The 19,587-nt window shown below is 45.0% G+C and overlaps 2 long non-coding RNA genes across 3 annotated transcripts in view; both read left to right on the top strand.

The window, feature by feature from the left end:
* Nucleotides 1–5,003, top strand: part of LOC139796316 (uncharacterized) — a 30,887-nt gene extending 25,884 nt beyond the window's left edge. Inside the window, exon 5 of the long non-coding RNA XR_011725939.1 lies at nucleotides 4,886–5,003. This is a non-coding gene — a long non-coding RNA (uncharacterized lncRNA). The remainder of the gene's footprint in view (nucleotides 1–4,885) is intronic.
* A 2,083-nt stretch (nucleotides 5,004–7,086) lies between these two features.
* LOC139796315 (uncharacterized) lies at nucleotides 7,087–19,182 on the top strand. Of its 2 annotated transcripts, none has more exons than XR_011725938.1 (3): nucleotides 7,087–7,271; nucleotides 14,722–14,893; nucleotides 18,981–19,182. It is a non-coding gene; the product is annotated as an uncharacterized lncRNA (long non-coding RNA). The 2 variants fall into 2 exon arrangements; XR_011725937.1 differs by lacking the exon at nucleotides 7,087–7,271 and adding an exon at nucleotides 10,983–11,068.
* Nucleotides 19,183–19,587: the final 405 nt, after the last annotated feature.

Here is a 19,587-nt window from a genome sequence, read left to right as displayed (position 1 = left end):
GTTATTCCCCTCAGGAAAGAGAAGGGGAGAGAGTAACAGGCAGCAGATGTCCAGCATAGAGGGTGACAGGAATTGTTCTCTCTGGGTGTAAAGAGGGTGACAAGCCCAAATCACCTTGATTTACCACTTCACATCAGGGGACAAGAGCCGAGCAGTCATGCAAGGGTGCTCCTTGCTGGGATTTTTTCCTTTTTCCTTAAGGCAAGTCAGAGAGTGGCTTTTGGGAAGCCCTGGCTGGGTGTCAGTGCAGGGAACTCATGCCACAAGGTTTCCTCCATCCATCCATCCATCCATCCATCCATCCATCCATCCATCCATCCATCCATCCATCCATCCACCCATCCATCCCTCCATCCATCCACCCACCCATCCATCCCTCCATCCATCCATCCATTTCTACTCAGGAAAAAAGAAATGCAAAAATGTTCTTATCACTCAAGTTCCCATTTCAATACTGCTTTGACTACGTGCCAGAAATTGTTTGATTTGATGGTCTTGCATTACTCACTGTGAAAATGTCAACATTTATTCTCTGTTACCATCCTCTGTACTGAAGATCCAGCAGCATTTTAGTTCATAATGAGCCAGCTGGTCCATTACACACATTCTCTCTGTGAGCACCAATTACTGCCTGCTTTAGACCCTCCTCCTTTCTTCGTGGTAGCATCACTCCAAACCTTATTTCGTGGCAGGGACAGAGCAGGCTTAGATAAATATTGAGAATGTTGTGAGAAGACATTATGTGAGAATCTGTCCCTGGGAGGGAACAGACTTTCACAGCACCCCCACAGCCTGGCCTGTGCCTGAGCTGCCTGCTCTGGGCCATGTGGCATCCCAGGAGCCAGGGACTATTTTTCCTTGGGATGATTTCCTTCTTGCCAGCCTGTGGGTCCCTGGAAGTGATGCAGGGGCTGTCATTGATTACAGGGTGTGTTAGCAATAATCCCACAGCTCGTGTCTGCTGGCTTGTTAGAGCAGTGAACACCCTCAGCTTTGCTTTCAGCTATTAATTAACCAACCAGTCATTAGCTGCTGCTAACAATTGATTTACAGGGAATTATTGCTTAAATAGCGGGAGGTATCGAGGAGGAAAATAAATTAAAACAAAGAACTGCTGGATCCTTGGGCACAAAAAGGGCTCCTTGTAATATAGAGCATGGCTGCTCCAGCACTGTAATTACAGAGTGATAAACAGTCATTGGGAAGTACGTTCCTTTCCAGAGACAATGACATTATGTCTCCTGGAAAGAGCCCCTTTGTCTGCACTAATTGAATGATCTGAAATGAATGATGTTATCAGAAACCTAAGCAAGGCAACTAATGTTATATTTATGGGTTATCAAAAATGTTTAATCACAGCTCTGGTCTCTCCGAGATGTGTCAGGGACACTGCAGCATCCAAAAATATGATTGAGGGCCAGTGCATCACATTATCTTAATTATAAAGGAGAATTACAAGGTCTTCCATTGGTCTGCTTCCCTCCACACTGCCAGAACAAATGAGAGCTGCCAACCCCAGTGCAAGTGAACACTGCCTCCTAATGACATTTTTGCCTCTCTGTGAACAGAGAGAGAGAGAGCAATTGCATTTTTATTTTTTTTTCCCCTAGGAAATAGTGACAAAACCCGATTTATGACACTTGAATCCCCACTCGTGGCTCCTCCTGTGCAACCTCCCAGGGTCAGCATTTGGGTTGACTGAGCCGGGGTTGCTGGACAGGTCATGGTGCATTTCCCCTTTCCTGGCCAAGCTGAGCCGTGTTTCACTGCCCTCTCCTGGAGCAAGAGCCCACCTGCTCGGGTGCCTTGCAGACCCTTTTGCTACCCCAGCACTACCAAAAATACATTGAATATGGGAGAGGGCTTTTTAAGACCTGAGCCTGTGTTTTCTCTTACTGTGAGGCTCTGTGTGAGATGGAAAGAGAAGAGGTGGGATGGTATCACTGAAAAAACAGATCCTCTGCTTCAAGTCCTGAGATGGTTTGCTTTTGGGGATATAGGTTGGTTTTTTTCCCCTAACCAGCATTTTAAGGATTTGTTTTCTGTAAAATAGGATGGCAAAAATGTGCCCCAGCTCAGAAGTAACTGGCTGGAGGGTTTTGCTTGAAGGGTGATAAGGATACTGGAGCAGACACCTGTGGAGAAAACCTGGCTTTTGGTCACTTTGGGAAGGAAAACTGGCAGGGCCTGGAGAGTCCTAATCCATATCCTTGCCTCTCTCTCTTTCATTTGCCTGGATAAATCAGTGTAAATAGTACATCCCAGCTGTGAGGATGTGGGAAACCCCAGTTTCAAATTTGCAGTCAGTATCTCAGATTTTCTACCCCAGGTGTATGTATGAATGCTGGAAGTGTTTGCTCCTGCAATGAATGCTGATGTTTCTGCATCCAGCTTTCAACTCCCAAGCTTTTTCTTCTTCTGGTCTGGTGAGCACAGGTCTGGTTTGGGTCTAGCTTAGTTTTGGATACCCCAGAAAGGAAAATCCATTGCAATCTCTTGGCTTTGGCAGCTCCCCTGTCATTTTATCCCTTTACTTTTTTGTTATATGTAAAATAAAGAGGTGCTTATAAAGGTCTGTGGAGAACAACAAAAACTGAACAGGTAGCAAGAATTTGGGGATGTTTTGTGTTTCTTCATCCTCCCATTCCTGCCTGGCTGGATCTCAGTGTGTGGGTACCAGGAGGTGGCACTGGTAATCACAGGGATCTGCAGCAGATCTGAAGGAAACCCTGCTGGTAAAATAGAAGGTTGGTTGATAGAAGTCTGGCAACAGCTGTGTGATTCTTTCCAGAGGTCTGCAGGTCTGCTTTGGCTTTGTCTTGTAGCCTACAGGAGAGTGGGAGACTGCCTCTCCCTGGCCAGAATTCTCAGCTCAATCCCAAAAAGGCAGAGCAGGAGTTTTATGGGTTATTACACACTGTGAAAGGTGAGCAAGGAGAGAGAGCATCACCAGGCTGCTTCCCTAACACAGTTATAGTCCATCAGAACACCATCAAACTCTTACCAGGACAGACACATTTAGCCCTTCTATAATATCCCTGAGAAGGTTCTGGCAAACCTGAGGGAGGCAGAAGTAAGTAATACCAGTTTTTTTTTATCTGAAAACTCTTTTGTGATGACCAGAGAGCTGGAGCAAAGAAACAGCCTAAAAAACTTCAGGCTTTGCAGTGCTTGACTCCTGGGTCCCTCAGAAAGGAATTCAGGTGCCTGAGACAGGGTAGGTGCTTTGCCTCCCAGGGGGAAGCAAGAGAGCAGGGAATCTTATTCAAGATGTTTCTCAGCCTTTGGGCCAAGGATTGATGGCACTCTGTAAAATATCAGGAGGTATCCCATCTAAAAACTGAAATAATTTTTACACACTTGTGTGTGCCAGCAAGGGAAGAAGCAAACTTGGAGAGTAAAAGTAGAGGAGTGAACAATCAGATGTCAGCCTGCCTAAGTTTTGCTTCTTGCTTCATTGATGTACAATATTACAGCAGTGCTGCACAGTCCTTGAGGGGTTAAAAAAAAATATTGTTCATTTGTTGTTTTTTGTTTTATTTTTTTTTAAAGATCTAGAATAAAGGCCAGCAGCTGTCTGCCTCTCCTGAGGACAGGGCTTTCCCCTCCCCAGTTTTTCAGAGAGGGCTTCAGCCATGTCTGAAAGGAGCTTGTGGTCACTCTTGCTTGAAGGCTTTTTAGAGATACTGGGAGTATGTGATTCAAATCTCTCTGCAGCCTCAGAAATTTTAAAGACAGGTTTTGGTTGGCCAAGAGTTTTGTAATTGTGAAGGCCCAGGAGTATGAAAAAGGGATGTCTTCATCAAAGCCCTCTCCAGAGCTTCCTGATTTTCTTTCCTAAGCCTGATGGAGTCATAAGCCCAAGCTGCCAAAATAAAGCAGATGTTAGCATGCCCAGATGTGGAGCTTTTGTGCACAAAAGTTGCTTCCAGTTGTTTGGCTTAGCTCAGGCAGAGTTAGCTGGGAATCTCTGTTCCCTGGGAATCTCAAGCACAGCCCTATTAGGCTTACCCTGCCATGCCTGAGGAGAAAGATGGAGCAGAAAAACTGAATAACTTGTGGGCCATTGGAGGAGTCTGTATTCTTAGGCTGCTGTTGTGGCCAGTTTTGGTAGGATATAAAGCCCAGTCCCTCTCTTTAGGCAGACTCAAACTTGAGCTGGAAATTGCCTGGGGCCAGAGAGCAAGCAAACTCTCAGCTTTTCAATTTGAGCTCTCTGTGTGAGTATGAAGGAGCCAATAAAAGTAATAAAATAATGATTGATTCAGTTTGTCTAGTGGCAGTTGTCTCTGGCTGTATCACCATCTCCTCATGAAACAGTTTCCATAGTAATGAAAAAGTATCTGCAAGGATTTGGAGATTATTAGGGACAACAAATGCACAGTTCAGTCCAAGAAGTATTTTGGGACAGAAGTGATTAGGAGGAGGTGATCCTGGATGGAATACATCCCATCCCTGTCTGGATGGCACCTCTTTGTGCACGTTAGGATTTAACCATGTGCCTTACTGATCTGCATACATTATCTTGCTCTTACATCCACAGCTCCCAAGACCAACAGGGGCTGCCCACTAAACAAGTTTGCTTTCTTTTTTTATCTACAAACTCAAAAGAAAAGGCCTAAACCTTTATCAAAGTTCCCTTTTTGTGCAGTAGGAACTGACCTGCCATTTATTTAATTACTAGACAGAAAATTTATTCTGGCCCAAACCAGGACGTTTAATGTCATCTTTTTTTCTCACATTTGGTCAATATAGATTGATCTCCATTGTTCTTAATTCAGCTTGATGAAGTATTTGAAGCAATCATATAGCTAATGAGGTAGATAGAAGTTACTTTGCTGGCTTTCTCTGTTATCTAATGAATGCTTTTATTTTTTCATTTCAGCTTTACCTTGGAATTACAAATTCAGCTCAATACAGGGTAAATGGCTACATTGCTATGATCTTGAACAAAAGTATTAGAAAAGCTGATGAAATGTACAGCAGAGCATTAGTAGCAGCATTGGAGGTAAGCTTATTTTATGTTCTCATTAGTCAAATTAAGGTTTTCAGTGATTATTGGAGAATTTAGGTAAGGCTATAGTAAAAAGAGACCCTGAATAGAGTGTATCAGCAATTTTAAGACCCTGATTAGTCTGTGGGTTCCAGGTACTGGAATGAGCTTTGTGTGAGGTGTTGCCTGAAGCCATGGATAACTCACAGCCTGATCATTATATTATCTCTTCTCCTTTTTGGTATCTAAAAAGAAAAGAAAAAACCAAGCAAAGCATTTATTCACCCTCTCAGGTTTTGCTAGAGGCTTGATGTGTCATTAAATACCTGTTTAAAACTCCAAGGGAATGTTTTAAGGGCTGAGTGTCTTGAGTGAAGGCCAGTGGTGGGGAAGGGCTGGCTGTGAGAGGCTCTGAAGTGCCACAGAGATTTTCCTCACTACGGGAAATATTTGAGTGGAGGAGAGAGGAGAAGGTTGACATTTGGATTAAGAGTTGTTGAGCACTGAGTGTTTTTGAGACTGATGATCTGGCAGCAAATAAGGTGAACTGAAGTGCAGCTTATCTGTTTGGCTGGATTTCCAAGGCTAACAAGTTCCTGGTCCAGGAAGCAGACTGATTGCTGAGGGAGGGCCAGGGCTGGGAAAATAGTTTTGAACTGAGGATGCTTTCACAGGTGCTCTTCCCTTTTTCTGATTATTCCCAAACAGCTTTGCTGCTTGTTCTGTGTGCAAGGCTCACCTACACCTGGGTGCCAGCAATTTGCTCTTGCAGGGGCACCTTTTTAATGAAATATCAGGGCAGGGGGTTCACAGCAGCTTTGGGATTGGTCCATAGATGTCTCAACTTCTTATCCAGCACCTCTCACCAGAATTTAGTTCTGTTTCACCTGCAGGATTTTGTTCAAGCTGATTTTATCCAGTGGAACAGTTAAGGTATTGACACGTAGTAAAGGATAGCAATAAAACACCAATGGAAAGAGCAGATCTTTGCCACAGCTGGTTTTATTTGAAATATCAGAAATTATTTCTGCATTAATGGAACTCCTCAATGAGGAAAACATCTCTTAAAGAAACAGAAGCATCACAGGGCATCAGGAGGAGCTTGCACCCTGAATCAACGATGGGAGAAGGGCAGAGATGAGGGACTGGTCTCTGTAAATTTTCTTTAGAAAAGTGCCCTGTAATTTCCTGGAGATGGAATGAAAGGCAGAGAAATTCACCTATAGAGGGGTTAATAGGCTCCAAAGTATTCATATGATGATTTTTTCACCATCTTAGGGTGCTGGGTAATGATGCTGAGGTGTTTAATTTCTCTATGTGCAGAAAATACCACTCTTGGGAATAGTAAGTTGATTTCTTGGCTTATTTCAAAGAGGCTTGGGCTTGGTTCATTGTGCAACCAATGCTGCCACACCAGGTCAAGTTGATATTTCAGCTTAAATGTCTTTCTGGAGAAAGAACATCCCCCCACACCTGCTTGCACCTAGAGGAATGATTCCTGGAGAATAAGCACTTGCTGCTGAGTACATAGAGGCAGGGAGACCTTTGAAATACAATGTTCACATCTTTGGGCACATTCTTTTCCCAAGATTAAGATCTTTTGGTCTTGAGTGCAGGAAGTTTCTCCTGTCACCTAATGAGCAAGCTTGAAGTACATAGAAATATGTATGCACAAACGTGCCCCAGGAATTAAAAAAAAAAACCCCACACTCTAAATATGCAAGTGATGGGGTCCTGTTTGAGGAGAGGACCCAGCTCCCTGCACTGGTGCTTGCCTGGAAGTGCCATGAGACACTAGGCTGGGTTTTTTGGCTGGCCCCAGCAAAGCCTGCAAGGTGTTGTGTTACTTTGATGTGCTGCTGGGCTTTCCTACAGCTGAGCAGAGATCTTGTTAGGAAGTGCAGGAGAGGAAGCTGGGCCAGCAGGAAATGCACAAGGAGCATGAAAAGCCAGCAGCTGCAGGACAATGGGACAGGCTGGGGCTATTTTTGTTATATGTGAACAATCAATTGAAGGGGTGAGACCTTATCATGTTCCCTCCCTGCCTTCTCCCCCCCCCCCCCCCCCCCTTTCTTCAGCACTGGTAATTTTCCCAAAGAGAAGCTGCTTTCCTTTTCTCTTAGCAAAGGTGATTACCATCATGATTTTCTCTTCCATCTCAGGGCAGGTTTCTTTTGGAAGTCTTTGGTGGTTTTCTCTGAGCACAGTTCTTGTCCTGCTGTGACTGCCTGACTGCATCCTGACACCTGGAGCAGTGCTGGGTGGTGTTTGTCAGTGGGTAAGTGTCCCCTCACCTCTCACTTGTTGGGTGTGGATGCTGGAAGAACTTCTCTCAGAGTCATCCTCATGGCAGAAATCTCAATTTGAACTGGGCACAGCTTCCACAGATGGAAAATAAACAGAAAGCACTCACCTCCTATCTGATGTAATGAGAAGAAATACCTAATTAAGATGGTAATCAGAGCTCCAAGAGCTGAATTCTCCCTTATCTTTATGACTCTCTTCTCAGAACAGTCCTTTTAAATGTCACAGCAATATTAGCTCCAACTCACAAATGGAAAAATGGAGGGACATAAACACATGATTCATGATGTTAAGTGAGGAGGAAAGAAAAAACATTTTGTTCTCTCTCCAAACAGAACTAGGTTCTTCCTTTATGTTCAGCTATAAATTCATAAACCCTCTGATGTAGTTATGTCTAATTTATATCATTTCAATGTGCCAATAGCAGATAGACTACAGTAGATTCTCATATTTCATAAAGATGAAAGGAATATTAATTTGTAAAGGAGCTTTTCTAACATCTTGTGATATTTGAAGCATGCAGTGGAGCAGCACTTCAGGTTTGCTATTAATATTTTTTATCTCCAGTGAGTAAGTCTTTCTCCCTTTATTAAACAGCCTGTTAGTCACATGGGATCTATACGTCTGCATTTCTGCCTATTATTTTGATGTCACTGAGCTCTGGCTGGAACTTCACACCACAACTCTTGCTACTGCTTTAATTTCATTATAATGATATGTTTACATTGGTAGCAGTTCAATCAAAATTGGATGTGTTTATAACACTTACTGCAGTTTAGATTAACAGCTTACTTCTACTTTGCTACAAGGAAACCACTAAATTGACTCTAATTCCTAATCAATACTGCTGTAATTCTTAGAATCCAAAAAGGTTTTTAAGTGGCCTTGCCTGTTGTGCTGAAGGTGATGTGGCTCTCATATCATTTGTCACCCAGCCACCTGCAGAATCCATTCCCAAACGGGTTCATTCCACTTCCAGCTACCAAAATCAGCAAGATTTAATTACAGGCTCCTTTTCCCATTGCCTGGCCTTCCCCAGACTTAGTTTAATGAGCAGTGATGTTGTATCATGCAAGGAAATCTCAAAACATGTCAAAACATCCCTGCCTGCTGCAGAGCTGGAGATGCTGCTGGGTACACCTGGCTGACTCCTCTCTTAACTCCTGCCCCACCAGGGTCACTCACTTTCTCTCACCATCCCATTCAGGAAATAATTTTAACAGCCTGTGTAAATTTTTAACTTAGTTTCCTAGGTTTTCTAATGAAAAAATAGCTTCAAAACCTTTTCACTCAAACAGCTGGATCTAAAGTTATTTCTTGGACCTGTGGCACTTCCCTGGACGGGCTGCTGCCCTCTGACTTGAGTTCTGAATGGCTCAATGAAATGCCTTGAAACTGGAGCCCTGTGTTTGTCAGTGCTTCTGGGTATTTAATCATGGATCTTTCATCATGGAGAGATGACAGCTTTCTTTTCAAATCAGCTGGCTTAGGAAAACAAACAAAGGAAAGACAAACAAGCAGAGAATCCACACAAAAAAAACCCACAAACCACCACCACCAAAAAAAAAAAAAAAAAAAGCCAAACCACAACTAAGAGGAAGGGGAAGAAAAAAAAGCTCTCAGCTCACACAACACAAAGCTTGTTTTTAGTGTTGTTGGAGACAAACAGTATTTTTAATCAGTTTGTTACAAATGAGTCTGAGTTCAGTAAACCTGGAATCCCTTTCCACTGCCTCAGAGTTATAAATTTGGAAGCAGGTGGCCAGGAAATCCTGACTGCACTGGGCTCTCCCCATCATATTGGAAGAGGCAGGGCAGATGGGACCCCAGGTACCTAACTCTGTCTCACACTGAGCCTGCTCTGGCAGCTCCAATGGGAGCAGAAGTGTCCCCAGAAGCCACCCACCTCCCTCTGATGCTCATTTCTTTAGGGACCAGCTGTGAGGGTATAAATATGGCTCTGGTCAGAGAGTGCCTCATCTTCTCAGCAGCTCTTCTGTATTTAATGATGGAAAAAAATTTGCATTTCCAGTCCCTGTGCCCGAGCCTGTGAATGTGAGTCCTTTTCCCAGTGAAGCAGCTCGACAGGTTAGCAAAGGCAGGTTGTTAATACTCAGAATGACTTCAAGTACAATGTCAGATTTGTTGCCTGGCTTGGGGGTTGTCTAGACAGGTTGGTTTATTAGATAGCAGATGGTTTGGAAATTGTTTGCTGTGACAGGGCTGAGTGGAATTTGAATTCTCTGTTCCCAGACCAAAGAGTGGTGGGGTAGGGAAAGAGGAGACTAAAACTCCCCTGTTTCCCATTCAGATTGAAAAAAGCATATTTATGCATATATAGATATATGTGTCTGTGTGTGTATTTATAGCTTATTGAGGGAAATGTGATTCCTTGTGCACTGGTCACAGATCTTTAAACAACTCTGGCCAATTGCAGGCTGAATTTCTTCTCAGTGCTAGTATTGGAGAAGTGAATTTATGACCTTAGTTTTTGCAATTTTCAACAACATAAATGAGCAACATATTGGCTGGACCATAAAAAATGTCATCGATTCAAGCTTCTGGTATCAGGTAATTGGATCCTGCTCTGTTGATTCAGAGTCATATGGGCAAAGGTTGAGGCTGCCTCCTTTGCAGAGAGATCTGAGAATAAGGTCTGGCTGGCAACGATTTTGGATTTCTCTTTCATTTAAGGCTGATCTTCATGCACTGGGATGAATTAATTTGCAGGGGAGGCAGCAGCTCTCTCCCCTCAGAGATAGCACAAAGCTCTGCAGATGGGCTTTATCTGTCAATATGGACTTAAGTGTGAAGTTTTAAACAGTTTCTCCTCTGTCTTCCCTGACACAAAGGTCCCCTGGGGAGGAAATGGTTGCTGAGTGGAAGAAGTAAAAATGTGGAGCACTGCCTGCTCTTTGAAGAGAGGTGAAGCTTTTGTTTCTGGCTGCACAGGAATGAAAAGCCATGTTTCTGAGCAGAAGCTGGGCCATCTGTGCTTTCAAGTATTTCAGATTTCATCCCCAGAGCCAGAGTATGTGCTGATAGGAGAAAAAAAAAAAAAAAAAAAAAAAAAATCAATGACAGGTTAAAATTGACAGCCCACAGCCTCAGTTGGTATCACTCGGGGTAGTGTACAACTGTGTTTGGGGCTTATGATTCAGGGCTGAACGGTGCTTCTGGCTTCCTAAGTCCTCCCTTAGTGCATCTGGGGGGAAATAAATAGCTGGGGCAGGGAGGTGAGGGGCAAAGGCTGGATGTGCTACCCTAGGGCAGAGGAAATGCATCAGATGCCTCCCCACACACCACCCGGAGCATGGGGAGAGGCAGCAGCTCAGAGTGTGACTGTGACTCCCTCTTTCTTGGGGGCTGGCATGCTGGCACACCAGCCTGTGTTTGGATCTGTGTGGGCAAGCACATTTGCAAAGAGGGTTATGCCCTGCTTTGGCTATTTCTAACCTTGTTTAATCCCAGCACCTGCTGGGATGGAGCTGTAAAACGTCAGGGAACTCTCAAAGGTCCCACCTGGCTCAGGCAGGCAACGTACCAGAAGTTGTGTGGCATCTTTGTATGCAGACCTCCACCAACAAACCTCTGACACTTTTATGAGGTGCAGCCCCCCAGGAGGAAGAGGCACCCAGCTGCTGGCCTGCAGTTCTTTGTTTTTGCATTTTGGATTCCTCTTTTGTTGCAGGATGATTCTGGAGTGAAAGCTTTTGGACTGGATTTTGTGGCCATGAGCTATCTGCTGTGTGATCTTTGCTCTGCAATCAGGTACTAGCAAACATTTTAATGTCAAAGAATGTATATCATTAATGCAATTAGTGGTAATAATCCCCAGGCTTATTTTCCATGCAGAATCATGCCAGTGGCAAGCTGCTTATTCAGGGAATGAGAGGTGCCAAATTTTGTAGTGGTGTGCCAAGCAAAGTGTTTGCTGACACTGACTGATGTCTGCCCTGGTGCTGAGGGTATGCAAACAATGTGTTTCTTCCCTCTCCAAATAGTTTAAAGAAGAACACAAGCCTTATGCTGGTTTTTTTTGCAGAAAGGCCTCTTGTTTGTCTTGTCTGACATTGTTTTATCAGTCTGTGGCTGCCACTCGTCAAATCATGGACAAAATGGTAACACCCTAATTTTGCAAAGGCTTTAGTTCTCAAATATTGGGCTGCATTTTTGACTGCTGTTAGCTCTGGTGTGGATATATGCCCATGATGATGGGATTTAAGGCTTATCAGTCAATAACACAGTGGCATCAGGATGTCTGGAGTTAGTGCTGTTAATTTATTTAGTGCAATTCCCCAGGATGAGTAAATGCATTTTTTTCTGCACACTGGAAGCTAATTCTTGATGATAGCTGCACATTGCCATGGAAACCAGGACAGGTTCAGCTATAAATCAGAGGTTAATTTATAATTATTTTTAAAATCATTTCGCTTAGATGCATCAGTTGAGGCAGAACTTGCCCAAAACCTGATTCCTTACCAAAAAAATATCTATCGTTCTATTCTAGCTCTTCCAAAAATACATTAACACAGCTCCTGTTTGCTTCAGGCAGATTCTCCATAAGGTGTTATACAAGATAACTGTCTGGTTTTGAGTGTTTGTAGCTATGTTTGCAAATGACAGAGTGAGTGACAGCACAAGCTCTCTGTGGGATGGCTGGGGACCAGAGCAGGGATGACTCACTGTGTATGATGTTGCTTCACACCAAAGTGTTTGCTCTATACACTCAACATGTGTGTGAGTCAATAGCAAGAAGTTCAAGAGCAAACACAGCTTATGTGGAAATAAATTCACAGTGACTGAAATCCTTATGCCCGAGTCAGAAAGCTAATTCCATCCAAGGGGAGATGACAAGTGAAACACTCCTTTAAATGTCTTTCTTTAATTAAGAGGTTTGTTTGGGATGGTTCCCGTGGGCTCCACAAATGCTTGAGGGTCAGGCAGTTGTAACAGAGGTCTTGGCACTTCCTGGCAGCAAAAGCCTTTTTATTCCAGCAATGGGCAGGAGAGGGTTTGGGCCCCTGCTCAGATCTCCCCCACACACCAGCAGTACCCAATAACTGGGTTCTCTTTTTCCCTTGGAAGCACAGCCTTTGGCCAAGGACCAGCCTTCTCCCTGCCTGTCCAACCACCTGCCTTTCTGGAGCTGAGCAGAGACCAGAAAAGTTGGGTCTGTACAGGGAGCTATTTCTTCACTTTGTTGCCAATTAACCCTCCCCTGCAGCCCTGGCACAGCTGTGTCAGGAATAATTAAACCCAAGCTCTTTTTTATTTGATGATGCTGTTAACATCCTCCTGGGAACAACCCCAGTCCCAAGCTGGCACCAGGGTGCAGAGGTGCCCCCTGAGCTGGCTCCTCTCTCCCCAGCTGCAATAAGAAGGATCTGTGGGTACAACATGGCACTGCCCCAGTTCCCTCAGGGCTGCTTCCTTTGTGAAGAAATCCCTCCACAAAATACTTTGGAAAATGTCCAATCCCAAGGAACAATTTACTGAACACAAACAGGCAGGTTTGCCTCGTGCTGTGCCCCCCCTGTGAATGTGTGGTTAGAGGGAGACAGAAAGATTCCTCTTATCTGACTGGCAGATAAAAAAATTGCTTTTATGCTAGTGTGGGAGATCAAAGTGTCCAATTTACTTCTAAAAGCAGGTTTCTGGTGGGATGTAGGTGTGAGCCCACAGAAACTTGAAGTTTTTACTGCGTCCATGAAAACATGGAGCTGAGGGACCGGTTCAGCCAGTGCTTGCCCAGAGCTGGGGAGCACTCCAGGTGTGCCTGGAGGATACCTTTAGTCAGAAACTAATTCCCCTGGCAGTGTCACTTCTGCAAAGCCTACTTGGGCATCACAGCCCTTTTCTTGCAGGCTCTGTGCTTCTGGAACCAGGCAGCTGATGAAGCCAAGGGGCAGGTACCCTTGGGGAGTTACACAGCAGAGCTCCCAGGCCTGCAAGGCTCCAGGTATGGGCAGACCAGGGCAGAGAGGGAATTCCCATTTCCTCATGGCACAGACAGGCCACAAGGCTGCAGTACCATCCCTCCCTTCCCTGCTCTGGCAGAGGCTGAGCTGCAGCAACAGCAGCTTCACCCCAGGCGAGCCACCTCCTGGGGACAAACTCAACCTTGAGAAGCAGCCAGAGGAGTGGCATGAAGATCAAAGGGGTATTGCAGAGCTCAGCTAAAAGCAATCCCTTAGAGAATTTTTAAAGCGGTTTAACTCGACCTCTAGTTCCTTAAAATGAAGCACAGTTTCTCTCTGGGAAGAGAGAAAAATAAAGTAAATGCAAAGGTTGGGACATGCTTTGAAAGCCCCTGGGCATCTGAGCAGCATTGCCTGCATTGCAGCCCCCTCTCTGCTCACTGTGTGTTGCTTACAAGAGCTCTATTATTGCTGTCCTACCCTGTGGAACACGGCTCTGCAAATCTCTGAGGCTAGAAAAGCTTCTGTGATGACATTTCAACATTTAAAATGTGCTGTGTAGGTATGAGAATTCCCCAGGAGGTGTGGGCACTGTGTCTGGGTGTAAAAGAGCCTTCTCAAGAGCAAGAGCAGAGCATTCACTTCAGCATCCCATGTGCCTCGGTCAGTTTGTTTTTAATTAGAGTGTTTGGTTGGTTTATTTTTCAAGTTTCCATCCTTTTGGTTGATTTATCAGTGGACACAGACACCCTAAGTGCAATAAAGTATCTGCATGTCGGTGAAGATTTCCAAAAGCATTCAAGCTCCAGTCAGCCATCCTATTTTGCAGTTAAATTCCATGTCTCTGATGGATTTCCCCACACTGTTGCTAGGAGATGAAGGTACTGCCTAACAAAGGATATATTGACAAAAAAATTTTCCAGAACGAATCTATCTTGTTATGGTAAATACAGCTTCAGAAAAAAAATTGGTATTGCAGGATTTATTTCCCCAGCGGTGACGCTGGCAAAATTACACACATCAAGTTAAGGTGAAATTTCCCCATCACAAATGCTTTTTTTTTTTTTCTTTTGTTGACATGAGGACTTTCAGAGTGTTTAATGTTGAAAGCACTGTTGCCTTCCAGTGTGTTTTGTTGCTAGGCTAATGGGATGAACACATCCTGCATTAGCATTTTCCTCCTCCCTTCTCAGGAAGAAATGTGTCTTATGGTAGGAGTTTCCCTTTTTTCAGGACTCTTCTGGGAAACGTGGATATCTTTGCTTATTTTAAAGCAGGGATGAAGAGTGCATGACTCTGGACACATTGGGATTTGGCAAGGAAGCAGCCAAATGCAATGGAAAAGCAGATCAGCCTCTTGCTTTACAGCTCTAGGCACATCCACATCAAAAAAAAAATTTAGCACACAAAGTTGGATGGAAATCTAATAGAGAGAGGAACTTGAGGAATTCTCATGGTGAGATTACATTTCTAGAGGATGACATTTTTTTCCCTTTCTTGCAGTGATGTAATGAACACCCAAGAAACTGATTTGGACAGCAAAAGCAAAACATGGCTTAAGTCACAGAAATCAAAACTCTTGTCTGGAGAAAAAGTTGAGCTCTGGTGTGGTGATTATATTCATTCCTTGACTGCCATCCTCTGCTGCCATAAGCATCTCTAGCTCCAAACACAGGTGAGTAAAGACCTCCCTGTACAGAAAGATGTGAAGGCTGAAAATGAGATTGCCTCTTACCTAGCAGGGGAGGAAAGGAGGTAGGGGGGAACACAGACCCCTTGCTTTTCCTACAAGCATCATTGCACAGGGGGAACAGAAAATGTAAAATTTTTTGTGTTACAGCTACCATGTCCCTTCCTCCCCAGGTGTGAAAACGTTGGGCTGGTGTGAATCAGCTCAGCCCAGTGGCTGCCCATGGTCCCTTCCTCCTTCATTTGAGAATGAATCCCACGGAAGGGAATTAGGGCAGAAATCATTGCTTCTTTCCATCTTGCTTGCTTGCCCTGTCCCCTCCTGGGACACAGTTACCTTCTGTCTTGCAGGACACAGTGCAGGTAAGCCCACCAGCTGGACAGAAAAAGGTGGCTGGGGAAGGAGGTGACACATCAGACCTGGAATCACTCAGCTGCCATCTGGCATGGCCATTCCCAGTTTTGTGGGGAGAGGGAGAAGCGAGGGTTTTGTGGGGTTGATGAGAATGCCTTCAAGAAACACTCTTTCCTGGATGTCTCTGTCAACTCTTGCAGCACTGCCAGCTGCAAGCAAAACTTCCCAGGAGTCAGAAACCTGTATTTCACTTGTTTATGATTTTGCAGAGGGTTTTTAACTAGGCATGAAAGCATTCAGATGTTATCTCCCCTTGTTTTGACGGGAGAGGGAGAGGAGAGAACTGGGACCTGGGACAGGCCTTGCAGCTCCCACTTATCCGGTTGCTGGTGTAATATCCTGTTTTTAGATGCTTACAGTTTAGCCAAACATTAACCATTTAGCATGAGACTGAGCAGGCTGGGAAGGCGCAGACCAGACTGTGCAGTAAAAACACAGTGATGTCTTTTTTTCCCAGATTAAAGCCAAGCAGAAGAGAATATTTCATTCTGTATTAATAGATCCCTGAAATCTCTGAAGTTTGGCATAGTGGTAGCAGTGAGGTCATGGTGCTGTTTGCTGAACATATGGCAAGCCAAGCACCTTTAGCCAAATTAAAACCCAGTAACAGTAAGCCCTTAAAGCCCAAGTGGGAGCACCCTTGCATTCAGCAGAAACTTTGGTTTGGTTGGTTGCTTAAGGAGCTGTTCCTGGCAGGCTTGCCCCCAGGGGCTCCCCCTCCTTGCAGCTCTGCAGGCTGTGGATTCCCTCCCCACAAAGCTGTCCACCAGTGCAGGAGGCACCTCTCGGTGATACACAGAGACACAGCTAGAGGATGGATAAAAGAAGAGAGCTGGAAGCTCAGGCAGCCTCCACCTGAGCTAAATTAAAAGTTTGCTCTCTGCTAAGCAGTGATGTCTCCTCCGGGCTGGGGCTGACAGAATGGAGAGAAAGTGATCCAGCCACTGCATTACACCAGGGAGCCTGGGGTGAGAGGTTTGGGAAACAACCTGTGTGATGGGAAAAGGAGAGCCAAGGAACAAGAAAAGCTAGCTGAGGTGACAAAGGAGACTTGGGGGAAGTATTTTATTGGGGAAAGTATTCCACCACAGGTGTGATGGAAATGTTGGTGGCAAAGGTGCATGGAAATTCTTTCCTTACCAAAAAGTTCATCTGAAAGATGCTTGCCTATGGCTTGGTGTTCTCCAGGTTTTGTTCCCTCCTTTCCTAGAAATGAAAATGTTTGACCATATTTGTTCTGAAATGCTACATTTAAATCTCTTCCTTGGTCCTCTCCATTTGCACACTGGCTTACACCTCATTATCATGAGCAGGACAGAAATTTCCACACTGATTAACAGTAAGTCTTTGGCAGCTGCTCCTGTTCTGACTGGTTCTGTGCAAAATCACCTCGATTCCTTTCAGAAAAGATGAAATGTTGTCTACTTAGCAGAGTGTCTTGACTGTCACTGGGACATGGCAGTGATAGCACTGCTGAAGACTTGAACCAAAATGGACATTACAGTTGATGAAGACTAAAAATAATACATACTAATTATTAGTAGACTGTGTTTCTCATTGTTAATATTTGATCATGATCCTTTTTCCTGCCTTGCATTTGTGCCCTGATGATGCAATTATGCTCCCATGCAACCACTGCTTAAAGAATGAAAAGACAAAGGATAAAATCCTCTTTGGATACAAGTGTGCCGTGCAGAGCAATCTGCAGAGCTTTTAATTAGACCACAGCTATTCTGCATATCAAATGTGTCTGTTAGAATGTCAGCAGGAGGTGATGTAGTTTAGATACAAAGGCTGTAAAGACATGTAGAGCCCTTTGTGTTTAAAGGTAGTGAATAAGTACAAACCACTTTGAGATCTTTGATATCAAGTACACAAGGTTTGATCAACAAAGTGGCCTGGGGAAGACCAGCAGCTTTCAGCTGAGGTGAAGCCACCTGGATCCTTACTGAGGGGGAAGCATCCCCTGCTCAGGGGCTTTGCTTTAGGTTCCTCAGCTCCAGGAGCAGCCTGGCAGAAGGACCTAAAGGAGGAGAAGCTAAGAGGATAAATTAATTTTTTTAAATTAATTTTCTACCTTTGTTCTTCTCTTTACTTCCCACACAGTCTTTGCTGCAATACACAGAAATTGGGCTTTCTAGCATGCTTCCAAGTCCACTGGAATGCTGGACATTTCCCTGTATGAAGCCATCCTGCTGCAGACACTTGCTGTTTATATAGACATTAATGAAGGTTTTCTTTTGCATTTGCCATTTCCCTGCCTGCTTTGCAAGTGCAAAGACAAAAGATCTGGTGGGCAGATCCAGCAAAAGCTCCAAGCAGGAAGACAAGTCTGTGATGATCTCAGGTGTGCACTTCAGTGAAGCAACACAAAGGGAGGAGTTTTGTACTTCTCACTTGCTTTTGTTTTCTTTAATTTTTTCCAAATAGTTTAATTAGTTCAGGTGGTTTGGTGAACAATTACACTGCTTGGGTTTGCCCTTGAAAGATTTGAGTGAATCAGGTCTTCCCCTTCCTTCTGCAGCAAATTCATAACATCAGGACCACTCATTAAGCAAGTGGGAGCTAATCAATCTAAGCCACAGATTAAGAGAAAATGAAGCCTAAAACCTGGCAGCCACAGCTAGCTGCTGCTTTTGGCTCCCTGCAAGGAGATTTTCAAGGAATAAGGCCATGTGCAACCACAGGGTTTTTCCAAGAACTGACAGGGAATGTGCTTTTAATTTTGTTATGCTGAAAAGCATCTTTTTCACTTCAGTGAGGCCTCACCCTGTGTTCACAGCTTCCCCCACCGGTGAAGTGTGCTTTGGCTCCTTGGTGTTTATTACAGCCCTGAGGAGAAGGACTTGGGGGTAGTGGTGGAGCAGAAGCCCCCCGTGAGCCATCAATGTGCCCTTGCACCCCTGAACCCCCCCATGTCCTGGGGGCATCAGGAGAGGGGATTCCCCCCCTCTGCTCTGCTGAGACCCCACCTGGAGCTCTGTGTCCAGTTCTGGAGTCCCCAGCATCAGAAGGACACAGAGCTCCTGGAAGGTGTCCAGAGGAGCCACTGAAATGCTCAGAGGGCTGAGCAGCTCCCTGGGAAGCCAGGCTGAGGGATTGGGGTTGTTCAGCCTGGAGCAGAGGAGGCTCCCAGGTGAGCTCAGAGCAACCTCCCAATATCTGAAGGGGCTCCAAGAAAGCTGGGGGAGGGCTTTGGACACGGGGGGGTTGGAAGAGGACAAGGGAAATGGGTTAAAACTTGAAGAGGGGGGATATTTACGTCAGACATGAGGAAAAAATTCTTTGATTTGAGGGAGGTGAGACACAGGGAAGCTGTGGCTGCCCCGTTCCTGGCAGTGTCCAAGGTTGGATGGGGCCTTGAACAACCTGGGCTGCTGGGAGGTGTCCCTGCCCATGGAACTGGATGAGCTTTAAGGTCCCTTCCAGCCCAAACCATCCTGTGATTCTATTAACAAGAGATGTACTCAATAATGTTTATTTCATGGCTGTTTTCACAGGACGGGCCTGCAGGTGAAGGTGAGGCCTGTGGCTGCCGGCTCAGGCAGGGCCGCAGCAGGGCCTGCTGGCAAACCCCAGCCACGGTTTTCACTCGAGGATCTGCAACCTTTAACTCTCCTCAGAAGAGCAAACCTCTGTTTTTTTTCTTTCTCTCTAGCAGCTGCTGGGGTTGTGGAGTAGCTTCACCCATGCCTGGCAGCAAGGGCCAGAGGTTTCAGAGAGCTGAAGCTCTGAAGAATGACATGAAACCTATCAGGTGATGGAGACCCCCTGAGCTGCGTCCCCTGTGGGGACAAACCCCAAACTTTGTCTTCACCATCTGCATTTTGGAGCCAGGCCAAGGAGAAGGTGCCCAAGCAGTGCAGGTAAGAGGGGTCTGGCATGGTGGGAGCATGGGAGTAGGGATTGGAGTGGGAGGAAATATTGCAAGGGTGGGAGAAGAGCATGGAAGGTGGAAAGTGAGGCAGGGAAGAGACACAAACCCTTGGAAGACAAAGCTCAGAGCATGACCTGTTGGTTTCCCAGAGCTACACCACCTTCCCCTCTTGCTGCCCTAAATGGAGCAGAACTAAATTCCTGCAGTTCCAAGGAGTTGGTTATTACTGGAACTCGTTTTCCTCTTGACCTCTGTTTTTCTCCTGTCCGAAAGTGTATTGGCATTGTCCACATGTTACAGATCTCTGTGTGTTTGTTCTTAGGAATTATTTTTACCCCCCAGACAATCTGGGGTAGTACCAGGAAAGCAGGCATTGCTTTTATTTTGC

The sequence above is a fragment of the Heliangelus exortis genome, chromosome 4 (genome assembly GCF_036169615.1).
Source record: "Heliangelus exortis chromosome 4, bHelExo1.hap1, whole genome shotgun sequence".
Lineage (NCBI taxonomy): Eukaryota > Metazoa > Chordata > Aves > Apodiformes > Trochilidae > Heliangelus > Heliangelus exortis.
Note: the sequence above shows the minus strand (reverse complement) of the source record. Positions and strands in the feature narration are given on the sequence as shown.